We start from the raw sequence: 14,628 nt of genomic DNA, 5'->3' as shown, positions 1-14,628 counted from the left end.
GTACACTCTGTCTCGCTTTATCTCGCTCTGTCTCTCACCTGTACATTCTGTCTCGCTTTGTCTCGCTCTGTCTCTCACCTATACGCTCTGTCTCTCTTTGTCTCTCATCTGTACGCTCTGTCTCGCTTTGTCTCGCTCTGTCTTGCTCTGTCTCGCTCTGTCTCTCACCTGTACACTCTGTCTCGCTTTATCTCGCTCTGTCTCTCACCTGTACACTCTGTCTTGCTTTGTCTCGCTCTGTCTCTCACCTGTACACTCTGTCTCGCTTTGTCTCGCTCTGTCTCGCTCTGTCTCTCATCTGTACGCTCTGTCTCGCTTTGTCTCGCTCTGTCTCGCTTTGTCTCGCTCTGTCTCTCATCTGTACGCTCTGTCTCGCTTTGTCTCGCTCTGTCTCTCACCTGTTCGCTCTGTCTCGCTCTGTCTCGCTCTGTCTCTCACCTGTACACTCTGTCTCGCTTTGTCTCGCTCTGTCTCTCACCTGTACACTCTGTCTCGCTTTGTCTCGCTCTGTCTTGCTCTGTCTCTCACCTGTACACTCTGTCTTGCTTTGTCTCGCTCTGTCTCTCACCTGTACGCTCTGTCTCGCTCTGTCTCTCATCTGTACGCTCTGTCTCTCATCTGTACGCTCTGTCTCGCTTTGTCTCGCTCTGTCTCGCTCTGTCTCTCATCTGTACGCTCTGTCTCGCTTTGTCTCGCTCTGTCTTGCTCTGTCTCGCTTTGTCTCTCACCTGTACACTCTGTCTCGCTTTATCTCGCTCTGTCTCTCACCTGTACACTCTGTCTCGCTTTGTCTCGCTCTGTCTCTCACCTATACGTTCTGTCTCACTCTGTCTCTCACCTGTACGCTCTGTCTCACTTTGTCTCGCTCTGTCTCTCACCTGTACACTCTGTCTCGCTTTGTGTCGCTCTGTCTCGCTCTGTCTCTCATCTGTATGCTCTGTCTCGCTTTGTCTCGCTCTGTCTCGCTTTGTCTCGCTCTGTCTCTCATCTGTACGCTCTGTCTCGCTTTGTCTCGCTCTGTCTCTCACTTGTACGCTCTGTCTCGCTTTGTCTCGCTCTGTCTTGCTCTGTCTCGCTTTGTCTCTCACCTGTACACTCTGTCTCGCTTTATCTCGCTCTGTCTCTCACCTGTACGCTCTGTCTCGCTTTGTCTCGCTCTGTCTCTCACCTGTACACTCTGTCTCGCTTTGTCTCGCTCTGTCTCGCTTTGTCTCGCTCTGTCTCTCATCTGTACGCTCTGTCTCGCTTTGTCTCGCTCTGTCTCTCACCTGTACGCTCTGTCTCGCTTTGTCTCGCTCTGTCTCTCACCTGTACACTCTGTCTCGCTTTGTCTCGCTTTGTCTCGCTCTGTCTCGCTCTGTCTCTCACCTGTACGCTCTGTCTCGCTCTGTCTCTCACCTGTACGCTCTGTCTCGCTCTGTCTCTCACCTGTACACTCTGTCTCGCTTTGTCTCGCTCTGTCTCTCACCTGTACACTCTGTCTCGCTTTGTCTCGCTTTGTCTCGCTCTGTCTTGCTCTGTCTCTCACCTGTACACTCTGTCTTGCTTTGTCTCGCTCTGTCTCTCACCTGTACGCTCTGTCTCGCTCTGTCTCTCATCTGTACGCTCTGTCTCTCATCTGTACGCTCTGTCTCGCTTTGTCTCGCTCTGTCTCGCTCTGTCTCTCATCTGTACGACCTGTCTCGCTTTGTCTCGCTCTGTCTTGCTCTGTCTCGCTTTGTCTCTCACCTGTACACTCTGTCTCGCTTTATCTCGCTCTGTCTCTCACCTGTACACTCTGTCTCGCTTTGTCTCGCTCTGTCTCTCACCTATACGTTCTGTCTCACTCTGTCTCTCACCTGTACGCTCTGTCTCACTTTGTCTCGCTCTGTCTCTCACCTGTACACTCTGTCTCGCTTTGTCTCGCTCTGTCTCGCTCTGTCTCTCATCTGTATGCTCTGTCTCGCTTTGTCTCGCTCTGTCTTGCTTTGTCTCGCTCTGTCTCTCATCTGTACGCTCTGTCTCGCTTTGTCTCGCTCTGTCTCGCTCTGTCTCGCTCTGTCTCTCATCTGTACGCTCTGTCTCGCTTTGTCTTGCTCTGTCTCGCTTTGTCTCGCTCTGTCTCTCATCTGTACGCTCTGTCTCGCTTTGTCTCGCTCTGTCTCGCTCTGTCTCTCATCTGTACGCTCTGTCTCGCTTTGTCTCGCTCTGTCTTGCTCTGTCTTGCTCTGTCTCGCTCTGTCTCTCACCTGTACACTCTGTCTCGCTCTGTCTTGCTCTGTCTCTCATCTGTACGCTCTGTCTCGCTTTGTCTCGCTCTGTCTCGCTCTGTCTCGCTCTGTCTCTCACCTGTACACTCTGTCTCGCTTTGTCTCTCACCTGTACGCTCTGTCTCACTTTGTCTCGCTCTGTCTCTCATCTGTACGCTCTGTCTCGCTTTGTCTCGCTCTGTCTTGCTTTGTCTCTCATCTGTACGCTCTGTCTCGCTTTGTCTCGCTCTGTCTCGCTTTGTCTCACTCTGTCTCTCACCTGTACACTCTGTCTCGCTTTGTCTCGCTCTGTCTTGCTCTGTCTCTCATCTGTACGCTCTGTCTCGCTTTGTCTCGCTCTGTCTCGCTCTGTCTCTCATCTGTACACTCTGTCTCGCTTTGTCTTGCTCTGTCTCGCTCTGTCTCACTCTGTCTCTCACCTGTACGCTCTGTCTCGCTTTGTCTCGCTCTGTCTTGCTCTGTCTCTTATCTGTACGCTCTGTCTCGCTTTGTCTCGCTCTGTCTTGCTCTGTCTCTCATCTGTACGCTCTGTCTCGCTTTGTCTCGCTCTGTCTCGCTCTGTCTCTCATCTGTACACTCTGTCTCGCTTTGTCTTGCTCTGTCTTGCTCTGTCTCGCTCTGTCTCGCTCTGTCTCTCACCTGTACGCTCTGTCTTGCTTTGTCTCTCACCTGTACGCTCTGTCTCGCTTTGTCTCGCTCTGTCTTTCATCTGTACGCTCTGTCTCGCTTTGTCTCGCTCTGTCTCTCATCTGTACGCTCTGTCTCGCTTTGTCTCGCTCTGTCTCACACTGTCTCTCATCTGTACGCTCTGTCTCACTCTGTCTCTCACCTGCATGCTCTGTCTCATTCTGTCTCGCTCTGTCTCTCACCTGTACGCTCTGTCTCGCTTTGTCTCGCTCTGTCTCTCACCTGTACACTCTGTCTCGCTTTGTCTCGCTCTGTCTCTCACCTATACGCTCTGTCTCACTCTGTCTCTCACCTGCATGCTCTGTCTCGTTCTGTCTCGCTCTGTCTCTCACCTGTACGCTCTGTCTCGTTCTGTCTTGCTCTGTCTCTCACTTGTACACTCTGTCTCGCTCTGTCTCACTCTGTCTCTCACCTGTACGCTCTGTCTCGCTCTGTCTTGCTCTGTCTCTCACTTGTACACTCTGTCTCGCTCTGTCTCGCTCTTTCTCTCACCTGTACGCTCTGTCTCGCTCTGTCTAGCTCTGTCTCTCACTGTCGCTCTGTCTCTCACCTGTACGCTCTGTCTCACTCTGTTTTGCTCTGTCTCGGCTCTGTCGGTTTCTGCCTCTCAGTGTTTCTGTCTCTCAGTGTTTCTGTCTCTCAGTGTTTCTGTCACTCAGTGTTTCTGTCTCTCAGTGTTTCTGTCTCTCAGTGTTTCTGTCTCTCAGTGTCTCTGTCTCTCAGTGTTTCTGTCACTCAGTGTTTCTGTCTCTCAGTGTTTCTGTCACTCAGTGTTTCTGTCTCTCAGTGTTTCAGTCTCTCAGTGTCTCTCAGTGTCTCTGTCTCTCAGTGTTTCTGTCACGCAGTGTTTCTGTCTCTCAGTGTTTCTGTCTCTCAGTGTTTCTGTCACTCAGTGTTTCTGTCTCTCAGTGTTTCTGTCTCTCAGTGTTTCTGTCACTCAGTGTTTCTGTCTCTCAGTGTTTCTGTCACTCAGTGTTTCTGTCTCTCAGTGTTTCAGTCTCTCAGTGTCTCTCAGTGTCTTTGTCTCTCAGTGTTTCTGTCACTCAGTGTTTCTGTCTCTCAGTGTTTCTGTCTCTCAGTGTTTCTGTCACTCAGTGTTTCTGTCTCTCAGTGTTTCTGTCTCTCAGTGTTTCAGTCTCTCTGTGTCTCTCAGTGTCTCTGTCTCTCAGTCTTTATGTCTCTCAGTGTTTCTGTCTCTCAGTGTTTCAGTCTCTCAGTGTCTCTCAGTGTTTCTGTCTCTCAGTGTTTCTGTCACTCAGTGTTTCTGTCTCTCAGTGTTTCTGTCTTTCAGTGTTTCTGTCTCTCAGTGTTTATTTCTCTCAGTGTTTCAGTATCTCAGTGTCTCTGTCTCTCAGTGTTTCTGTCTCTCAGTGTTTCTGTCTCTCAGTGTTTCAGTCTCTCAGTGTCTCTCAGTGTCTCTGTCTCTCAGTGTTTCTGTCACTCAGTGTTTCTGTCTCTCAGTGTTTCTGTCTCTCAGTGTTTCTGTCTCTCAGTGTTTCTGTCTCTCAGTGTCTCTGTCTCTCAGTGTTTCTGTCACTCAGTGTTTCTGTCTCTCAGTGTTTCTGTCACTCAGTGTTTCTGTCTCTCAGTGTTTCAGTCTCTCAGTGTCTCTCAGTGTCTCTGTCTCTCAGTGTTTCTGTCACTCAGTGTTTCTGTCTCTCAGTGTTTCTGCCTCTCAGTGTTTCTGTCTCTCAGTGTTTCTGTCTCTCAGTGTCTCTGTCTCTCAGTGTTTATTTCTCTCAGTGTTTCAGTATCTCAGTGTCTCTGTCTCTCAGTGTTTCTGTCTCTCAGTGTTTCTGTCTCTCAGTGTTTCTGTCTCTCAGTGTTTCAGTCTCTCAGTGTCTCTGTCTCTCAGTGTTTCTGTCACTCAGTGTTTCTGTCTCTCAGTGTTTCTGTCTCTCAGTGTTTCTGTCTCTCAGTGTTTCTGTCTCTCAGTGTCTCTGTCTCTCAGTGTTTCTGTCACTCAGTGTCTCTGTCTCTCAGTGTTTCTGTCACTCAGTGTTTCTGTCTCTCAGTGTTTCTGCCTCTCAGTGTTTCTGTCTCTCAGTGTTTCTGTCTCTCAGTGTCTCTGTCTCTCAGTGTTTCTGTCACTCAGTGTTTCTGTCTCTCAGTGTTTCTGTCACTCAGTGTTTCTGTCTCTCAGTGTTTCTGTCACTCAGTGTTTCTGTCTCTCAGTGTTTCTGTCTCTCAGTGTTTATTTCTCTCAGTGTTTCAGTATCTCAGTGTTTCTGTCTCTCAGTGTTTCTGTCTCTCAGTGTTTCTGTCACTCAGTGTTTCTGTCTCTCAGTGTTTCTGTCTCTCAGTGTCTCTGTCTCTCAGTGTTTCTTTCTCTCAGTGTTTCAGTCTCTCAGTGTCTCTCAGTGTTTCTGTCTCTCAGTGTTTCTGTCTCTCAGTGTTTCTGTCTCTCAGTGTTTCTGTCTCTCAGTGTTTCTGCCTCTCAGTGTCTCTCATTGTTTCTGTCTCTCAGTGTCTCTCAGTGTTCTCTTACGAGAGATTCTCTCGTACTGCGTAGAATACGCTAGGGGAAAATCCTTTTCCACGAGAATACTGAAGCCAAAAAATTATCCTTTAATTTTGTATTAATGTAAAACGCGTTGCTGCAGCATACAGGCATAGGCGAGACAGCTTGCACGCCTGGCTGGTCTGCTGGCAACTGCTTGAGCCTATCGAGCGAGACCTAGAGTGACGTCATACACAATGAGGGCGCTTCGCGCCCCGCCGAAACGGGCGTGGCTTAGGTCTATAAATATCGCTTGCGGGCTCATATCTCAGATTTTTTATCCTTCAGCGAAGCAACTCACATCGCTGGATCCGAGAAGAAGCCGCGCTGTTTGAAGAAGCATCTCAGCGGGACGAGTCGAGAAGCTGCTGGTCGCGCCGCCTTCATCGCCTTCCTGCTGCGCTATCCGGCGCCTATATCCTTTTTCTCTGCACTGTGTGTGTGTTCGCCGACGCGACACACACTGACTAAAAGAGCTCGCGTCTTTTTAAAGATGCCTTCCTGCGGCTCGTGCAGAGCCACACTCAGCAACGGGGACCGCCACGAGATTTGCGTTTCCTGCCTGGGTGAAGAACACGCAGCTCTCGCGCTCGCTGACGGTGGCTGCCCTCACTGCGAGCTGTTGCCCACAGCATTTTTCAACGAGACTGCGCCCACACCTGCTGTAGTGCCGCGCCGTAAAAAGCGCCGCGCTCAACGAATCCCGGAACCTTCTCCCAGCCGCCAAAGCTCGCCGGTGCGCCCGCCTGCTTCACCGGCTTCATCAGTTTCGCTTCCTGACGGACAACGGCCGCAGTCTGCCGCCGCTTCTGTCAACGACGTGGATGAGATTGACGCGATGCTGCGAGAAGGGGATTCCTGCTCTCTCCTGGCATCAGGCAGTGAAGGCTGGGCGAGCTCTGAGGATCTCGCGCCCCCTGCCCGTGCTTCGACAGGAAAGAGAGCGAGCATTGAGGCGGAGCTCATACGCGTACTCACTCAGGCCACGGCGAGCCTCGGCTTCGATTTGATTACGCCTGAGCAGCCCGCTCACAACCGGCTGGACGGCTTTTTCCTGCCCGGGGAGCGCACTTCGCCTGCATCCAAGCCTGCGCCCTTCCTTCCTGAGCTTCACGAAGAAGTCGCTAAGTCTTGGAGCTCCCCTTTATCGGCCAGGACACGATCTTCTGTTTCTCTGGCATTCTCCACTGTCGACGACGCCAAGAACAGAGGATACCACTCCCTGCCACCGGTCGAAGAGGCTATTGCAGCGCACTCATCCCTGCTCCACCGCGCTTTCTCCGCTGCCGGGCAGGCCGCGTCAGCGTTGCACACCATGGCCACGCTCCAGATTTACCAGGCTGATCTCCTCCGCAAGCTGGACGAGAAAGGACCTGACACAATCTGCATGCCAGACCTGAGGAGCGCTACAGACCTCGCTCTCCGAGCTACCAAGTCTGCGGCACAGGCCATAGGACGGAGCATGGCCTCTCTCACCGTGACTGAGAGACATCTCTGGCTAACGCTCTCGGACATGTCTGAGTCGGAGCGCACCGCGTTCCTCGACGCGCCGCTTTCCCCTGCCGGCCTCTTCGGAACCTTGGTCAAAGACTTCCCCGACAGGTTCGCTGAGGTACAGAAAGCGACCCAGGCCATGAAGCATTTCCTCCCGAAGCGCTCCAGCTCTGCAGCAGGCCGTGCAAAACCGTCTGCTCAGAGCTCACAGCCTAAGCCTCCGCCCACCGCCTCCTCTTCACAACGCCGCCAGACCCAGAGCTCGAGACCGCGCTCTCGCTCTTCCGGCCGCCGCCCCGTCCCGCGTGGCCCGCGGCCAAAGATTGCGTTGAAGCCAGAGGCCCCAAAGTCGTCTTAGCACGCCTAGGAAAGCGACGGTGTCCAAGTCCTGCTGCGGCCGGACTTCCACCAAAGCTTGCCGCTCGTCCAGTTCCAAGAAATGTGACTGGTCCAGCGTATTTAGCAGCCAACAAGCTGGTTCCATTGCCCGCTTGCCTGCACACAAAAGCCGTTTTTATGGCTACCCAGATAAATCCCTTAAAGAGTGTATTTTCTGGTGTCCCGGCCACGGCCGATGGTGTTTCATGTGTAGAAAAAATGCCCACTACTCAGTGCCCATTCCTACACACAAGCACAGCCCCTCACACAGGGCTCACGCACATAAAATCGACTCAGATCGATTGCGCATTAAACGTAGCAAACGTGCCCACGACCCAGTGCCCACAAACGCTACTTCCTACATGCCTCATGTTTTCTGTAAAAACGAAACCAGTATGCAGGCGCTCTGCTCAGGCGAGCGATGCTATGAAGGTGGTAAATGTGCCCGCTACCCTGCGCCCACGTCCACACACAGACATGACAGTTCCAATGGAACTCGCCCAGCCCTCCCCCTCTCGGTTAACCACCACAGAGGAGTCGAGCGCGGGCATTCTGCCTGCTGTTATCAGCGCGCCCCCTGCCTCAGATGTCACGAGCGCGACGCTTATGTCATAGCTCACCGAAGCCGCTGTATCACGAGCCGATCAGAGCGTGCTTCGCACCCAGCCCCTAGCTACCCGTGCAGACGCGTGGGCGAAGCTTCCCGGGGTTTCGAAATGGGTGCTAAACATCATAAAAGAAGGCTATTCGCTACAGTTTCGCCGACGCCCTCACCGCCACACGGCGCGCGTCGAGACCACGGTAGAATCGAAAGTAGCACATCTACTTCGAGCCGAAATTCTGAAACTACTGAGCAAAGGGGCTATAGAACCCTTATCTCAAGCTCAAAGCGAAGGGGGGCTTTACAGCAGATACTTCCTGGTACCCAAGAAAGACGGGGGTCTCAGACCCATACTAGATTTGCGGCAACTGAACAGAGCGCTTATGAAATGTCAGTTCAGGATGCTCACGACCAGAAAAATCCTCGCGCATGTTCGCCGAGGGGACTGGTTTGTGTCAATAGATCTAAAGGACGCGTATTTTCAAATACAGATAGCGTCACGTCACAGGCGATTTTTGAGATTCGCCTTCGAGGGCCAGGCATATCAGTACACAGTCTTGCCTTTCGGCTTGTCCCTGGCACCCCGTACATTTACGAAGTGCATGGACGCAGCGCTCGTACCCCTCAGACTCCGGGGCAAACAAGTGCTGAACTATTTGGTCGACTGGCTCATTCTAGCCCAATCTCACTCAGAGATCGTGGAGCACAGAACCATTTTACTCGATCACCTCGAGAATCTCGGTCTCACAGTAAACTGGGAAAAGAGTTCGCTATTCCCCAGACAGATTATATCTTTTCTGGGAATAGAACTGAACTCGCTGTCAATGACAGAACGCCTGTCATCCCAGCGCACACTGGACATTCAGCGCGCAGTCGGCTCTTTTCGCTGCGGCGCTGTAGTCCCTCTCAAGAAATTTCAAAGGATGCAAGGTCTGATGGCCTCAGCATCATCAGTTCTCCAGTTGGGCCTGCTGCGCATGCGCCCACTGCAGTTCTGGCTCAGAGAGAGAGTACCTCACAGAGCGTGGGCCTCCGGTCGGCTTCGCCTCAAGGTCAATCAAGCGTGCATTGCAGCTTTGAACCCTTGGGGGGTAAAAGACTGGTACCATTCAGGTGTAAGCCTGGGGACTTCCTCGAGACTGATGGTGGTGTCCACGGACGCATCCGCCTCAGGATGGGGAGCGCTGCTCGAGGGCAGACCGCTCTTTGGCCAATGGTCAAAACTGGAGAAGCTCCTTCATATAAATTGCCTCGAGATGTTAGCAGTGAGCAAAGCGCTCACGCGCTTTCGTCCCCTGATAAAGGGGTACCACGTCCTAGTACTTTCAGACAACGTGTCGGTGGTATCCTACATAAATCGCCAGGGCGGCCTCAGGTCCCTGACCCTGTACAGGCTAAACAGACGCCTCCTGATATGGGCTTGCAGCAACCTGCTCTCGCTGAAAGCACCGCACGTGCCAGGGCTCCTGAATATAGGACCAGACAGACTGTCCAGGAACCACGTTCCGACAGAAGAATGGTCTTTGCACCCACAGACAGTACAGCTGCTGTGGAAGAAATTCGGCAGAGCGGAAGTAGATCTGTTCGCGTCTCAGGAAAATGCTCACTGTCCAGAATTTTTCTCGAAAAGCAAGGACGCGCTGACCCACATGTGGCCTCGCCGTCCTCTCTACGCTTTTCCCCCTGTCTCCCTCCTGACCCAGGTGGTAGAGCGGATCAGGGAAGAAGGATGTTCAGTGCTGCTTGTAGCGCCGCTCTGGACGAGCCAACCTTGGTTCCCAGTTGTGATGCAGTTAGCAAGCACCGTCCCGTGGCCAGTGCCTCTGAGGAAGGATCTCCTTTCTCAAGCCAACGGCTCGATCTGGCATCCTCACCCAGAGCTGTGGTCCCTTCACGTGTGGACCATCAATGGGTACCCGCTGACCTCCCACAGGGAGTTTTAAACACGATCACTCAGGCCAGAGCTCCGTCTGCGTGACGTCTCTACGCCTCCAAATGGTCGGTGTTTTCTGGCTGGTGCACAGCTCGTGGCGTGTCACCCCTGAATTGCGGAGTGACGGAGGTTCTCTGCTTCCTACAGGAGCTGCTGGATAAGGGCAGGTCCCCTTCCACGCTCAAAGTCTATGTGGCGACCATAGCAGTGTTCTCTACGACAACGCTTGGCCAGTCTATAGAAAGGAACGATTTAGTCATTCGCTTCCTTTGAGGAGCTAAGAGACTGAATCCTCCCAGACCTCCCACAGTCCCTATATGGGACCTTTCTACGGTACTGGAAGCCATGAAAGGTCATCCTTTTGAGCCCTTGCAGAAGATTGATCTTAAACACCTGTCGTTCAAGATGGCGCTTCTTCTGGCTTTCGCTTCAGTGAAGCGCATAGGGGACTTACACGCGCTCTCAGTGAGAACCTAAGCACGGTTATGTTCCTAAATCCCTCAATACACCGTTTAGGGCACAGGTCATTTCCCTGTCTGCCCTACCGGTCACTGAAGGAAATGAGGACGAAAGCTTCCTCTGCCCAGTCAGGGCATTAAGAGCTTATGTGTCTCGCTCGTCTGCCTTCAGACCGCTTCGAAACAGAGACTATCCAGATGGATAGTGGATGCAATAGTGCTAGCTTACACAACCAAGGGCATGCAATGCCCATTGGGTGTCAGGGCGCACTCCACGAGAAGCATGGCTTCATCGTGGGCCTGGTCAAGTGGTATTGCCTTGCATGATATCTGTATGGCGGCAGGCTGGGCCTCTCCGTCTACATTTATAAGGTTTTACAACCTAGAGGTTCCCGCACTACAAGCCAGGCTACTGTCGGTCTAGTACGGCCAAATCTCTTAAACTTGAGTTATACGGCTATTGTGAATAGCAGTTCTGCTCTAAGCTGCCATATACGGAAGATAGTGGCTAAACCCCTCTTCTTCCAGGATTCCCTGTGAGTCCCCTAGGTGATTGTGCACTCTATGAACTCCGGGCTGTCGCCCTTTGAGTCTATGGTGTCAGATCCCAGCACACACAGCGTTTTACATTAGGTTCCCCTAGCGTATTCTACGCAGTACGAGAGAATCTCTCGTAAGAGAACGTACTCGGTCACTAACGTAACCTCGGTTCTCTCTAGAGAGAGGAACGAGTACTGAATATCCTGCCGTGCATGCACGCGCTCTGGTTGCTTCACTGTAAAAAATCAGAGATATGAGCCCACGAGCGATATTTATAGACCTAAGCCACGCCCGTATCGGCGGGACGCGCCGCAGAGGGCACGAAGCTCCTTCATTGGGTATGACATCACTCTAGGTCTCGCTCGATAGGCTCAAGCAGTTGCCAGCAGACCAGCCAATAGGCGCGCGAGCTGTCTCGCCTATGTCTGTATGCTGCCGCAACGCGTTTTACATTAATACAAAATTAAAGGATAATTTTTTGGCTTCAGTATTCTCGTGGAAAAGGATTTTCCCCTAGCGTATTCTACGCAGTACTCGTTCCTCTCTCTAGAGAGAACCGAGGTTACGTTAGTAACCGAGTACGTTTCTATCTCTCTGTGTTTCTGTCTCTCAGTGTTTCTGCCTCTCAGTGTGTGTATCCTCTATAGGGAGGCTCAGCACAGTCAAGCATTACAGCTCGTCCATAAATTAGCTGCATAACTGTACAGAAGTGTTAGAATCAGAATGTTTTTAGAATCAGAAACAGTGTTTAACAGCTCATCTGAATGACGTCAGCCGTTAATGCTGCTTAACCTATTCTTTAAACGTATGTTCCTGCACTCATTTCTGTAAGTATGTGTGAGAAAGGTCCAAAAATCTGTTCCAGACCCAAATCACTTCTTACCCGAACCCAAAGTGCATAATTTATCATTTTTTTAAGAAAAACCAGACCCGAGTCGGACCAGATAAAACTAGACCCGACCCGACGTAAACGCCATTGACCTGAAGTCAGTCAGGAAAAAATCCTGTTGTCCTGCTGACTGATTGGCCGCTGCTACATAGCTTAATTTACTTATTTATTATTACTTTATATATTATTGGCTGCCCGATGGATACAGGTTATTTCTGAGTTCAGCTTTCACCGGGAACAGTGGATTTGGATCTGCTATTGTTGTCTGCAACTCTATTACCTCATCTCCGGCGAAGGGTTTCTGCACACAGAAGGAAACACGCAGTGTAATGAAGCGAGTGGCTTTTCCTGATGGATCTCACTGCTATAAGATGGATTTCTGTGTGCGAGGTTACAAACGTTTGTTCACTTATCATGAATGCGCAGGTGCGCGCTGAAGTGCTGAAATGTCAGTCACCCATCACTGTAACCACATTTCATCCTGTAACTTTTGCCGTGATGCTATTTATCTGACCATAAGATGATTAAAGTTTATTTATCTTATGGTCAGATAAATAGCATCAGATTAAAGTTTATTTTAAAGGGGTCATATAATGGTACATGCACTTTTACAAGTTGATTGTACTGAAATGTGTGTTGGCAGTGCCTGTACACAACCATCATAAAATGATAAAAATCCATCCAGTGGTTTTTTTTAAAATCTCCTTATATGTTTCCCCCTCTCCTGAATCAAGCTGTTCGATTTTGTGACGTCACAAAATCGACGTCCCTCCCACAATGGTTGATTGACAGCAGCATTTCAACACAGACCCGCCCTCGCGCCCTCGTGAGCGAACTGTCAATCATAGCCCGCGCCAACCGGCGCGTTCATCGCTGATAGCTGGAGCATGGAGTAGAATGGCGTCTAAGCGATTGTGCTGTTCTTGGGTGTAATAACGAACACAACACAACAGTCATTTTGATGTTCCTAAATCCGAACCGCTGAAGACGCAGTGGCTGAGTTTGTTTTCGAAGGGAATTCCCCACGACGAACGTCAATGCTTTCATGTTTGCGCGAATCATTTCAGGCTGCTTTACACACCAGGCTGCTTTACAAACGAGGGTCAGTATAAAGCTGATTTAACTAAGAAGCTGCTCCTGAAAAAAGGATCGGTACCAACTATTCGTGTTCCTGCTGGACCTCCAGAAGAAGTGAGTGAGTGTAACGTTTTATTAATCTTTATATTAATCTTTATATTAATCTTTGTAAATCGCTTGCTGCACGCTTCACGATGAATGCGGCTGTTTACACTCAGGGTACATTACAGCATGTTTTCTATGTATGACGTTCTCAATATAATTCATAATCCCATGTCTATAATAAACAACGCGTTATGGTTATTGTGTTAGAAACGGTGTACGCACAGAGCAGAGGGGCGGAGTGAGCAAAGCTCATTATCATTTAAAGACACATGCACTTAAACGGCGTGCTGAAAACAGAGCTGTTTTTGACCAGGTAAAATTAGTGTTTTCTTACAATACTAATGAGAATTTTTAATTAAAGTATATTACAAACTTTTAATTTAGACCCTAAAGAATCATATTAGCTTGTACAAAAATGACATTATATGACCCCTTTAATTCATGCTGACGGCGCCGTGCGTAGAGTCCATTTCGCAGATTCAGAGAGAACTTAGAAAAGGTTAGATAACACTTTGTCAGAATTGTTTTAAATAATAACATTTTGTTAAATGCCAGACATAGTTTAAAACAAGTAATAAAAACTCAGTGAGTGTTTTAGCGCAATTGTCTGACGTCATGGGATCACAACACAAACGGCGCCTTCACACTGGCAGTTGAAATCAGTTCCGATACGGCAGCGAAACGACCGGAAGTCATTCATTTCCTATGGAGATTCGCAGGCCGCATGCGAATGGGTCCGAACCAGGTGCGAACGAGTGCGGTGCGAAAAAAAATCGTGTCTGTTGGCCATCCGGATGCGTTCAAAAAATTTAACTCTTGCGAAAGGCTACGGACGGTTTCTATCCGAAAATCCCAACGGAAGTTAGCGTTGCTATGGTACTGATAAACAAACCTGGATTCTTAACTTTTAATAAAATAAATAATGATTTCATAACGATTAGTTGTCATGTCATTTTTTGATTTTCATGATGTTTTAACGTTATTAGGGCAGTTAATACAATTAAATAATTCAATATTTAAATATACTCGCTTCCGAGGCTTCCGACCACTGATCTATATAATATATATATATATAATGTCATTCTATATAGATCAGTGCTTCCGACGCTTTTCACCGTTGTGTACGACGTCCGCTGGGGGCGTATTGCGTATTACGGAGCTGATTTCAACTGCCAGTGTGAAGGCGGCGTAAGAGATTAAATATTTTCCTGTATTTTTTTTTGTGCGTTCCCGAGATTAGACCTTTCTTAAAGGGATACTTCACCTCTGGGAAGATGAATGTGTATTTAAAATAGGTCATTTAAGTAGAAGAAATGTGAAGAAATTTTTTTAATTTGGAGCTTTCTAGACTGAGAAAAGCCAGAAAATGTATTTTTGGCTTATGTGGATGAAAGACAACAACTCCCAGAATGCACTTGCTTCGATGCCTTAGGAGGCCACGCCTACCGGTAAGAGTGAGCAGTTGAAAACAACAAAGCTAGCCTACGTGATGAGTTTGCCAGGGATTTAACGTTACAGATCGCCCAAAATGTCCGGGATTCGGCTTTTGCGTTCTACAGTCGCCATTCATTCATCATGTTTACTGTGGCGAGCAGGACGAGGCTGACGCGCCGGGTCTCGCATCGCTCACGGAGGAGCGGGAATTTTCTTAGCAATGTTAAAACGCACATCAACCGATCACTTGTTTAGAGTTCATGTAAACTCTACATTTAGATTC

At 49.8% G+C, this 14,628-nt stretch overlaps 1 protein-coding gene across 1 annotated transcript in view; it reads right to left on the bottom strand.

The window, feature by feature from the left end:
* The window catches only part of LOC308685970 (N-acyl-aromatic-L-amino acid amidohydrolase (carboxylate-forming) B-like), a gene marked incomplete at both ends in the record, with an annotated part of 56,441 nt that overhangs the window by 16,998 nt on the left and 24,815 nt on the right, over positions 1 to 14,628 (bottom strand). The gene's annotated exons all lie outside the window — the stretch shown is intronic.

This window comes from Scardinius erythrophthalmus, assembly GCF_964197995.2.
Source record: "Scardinius erythrophthalmus genome assembly, chromosome: 2".
Classification (NCBI taxonomy): Eukaryota; Metazoa; Chordata; class Actinopteri; order Cypriniformes; family Leuciscidae; genus Scardinius; species Scardinius erythrophthalmus.
The sequence above is the reverse complement of the archived record's forward strand: the minus strand, read 5'-3'. Positions and strand labels throughout refer to the sequence as shown.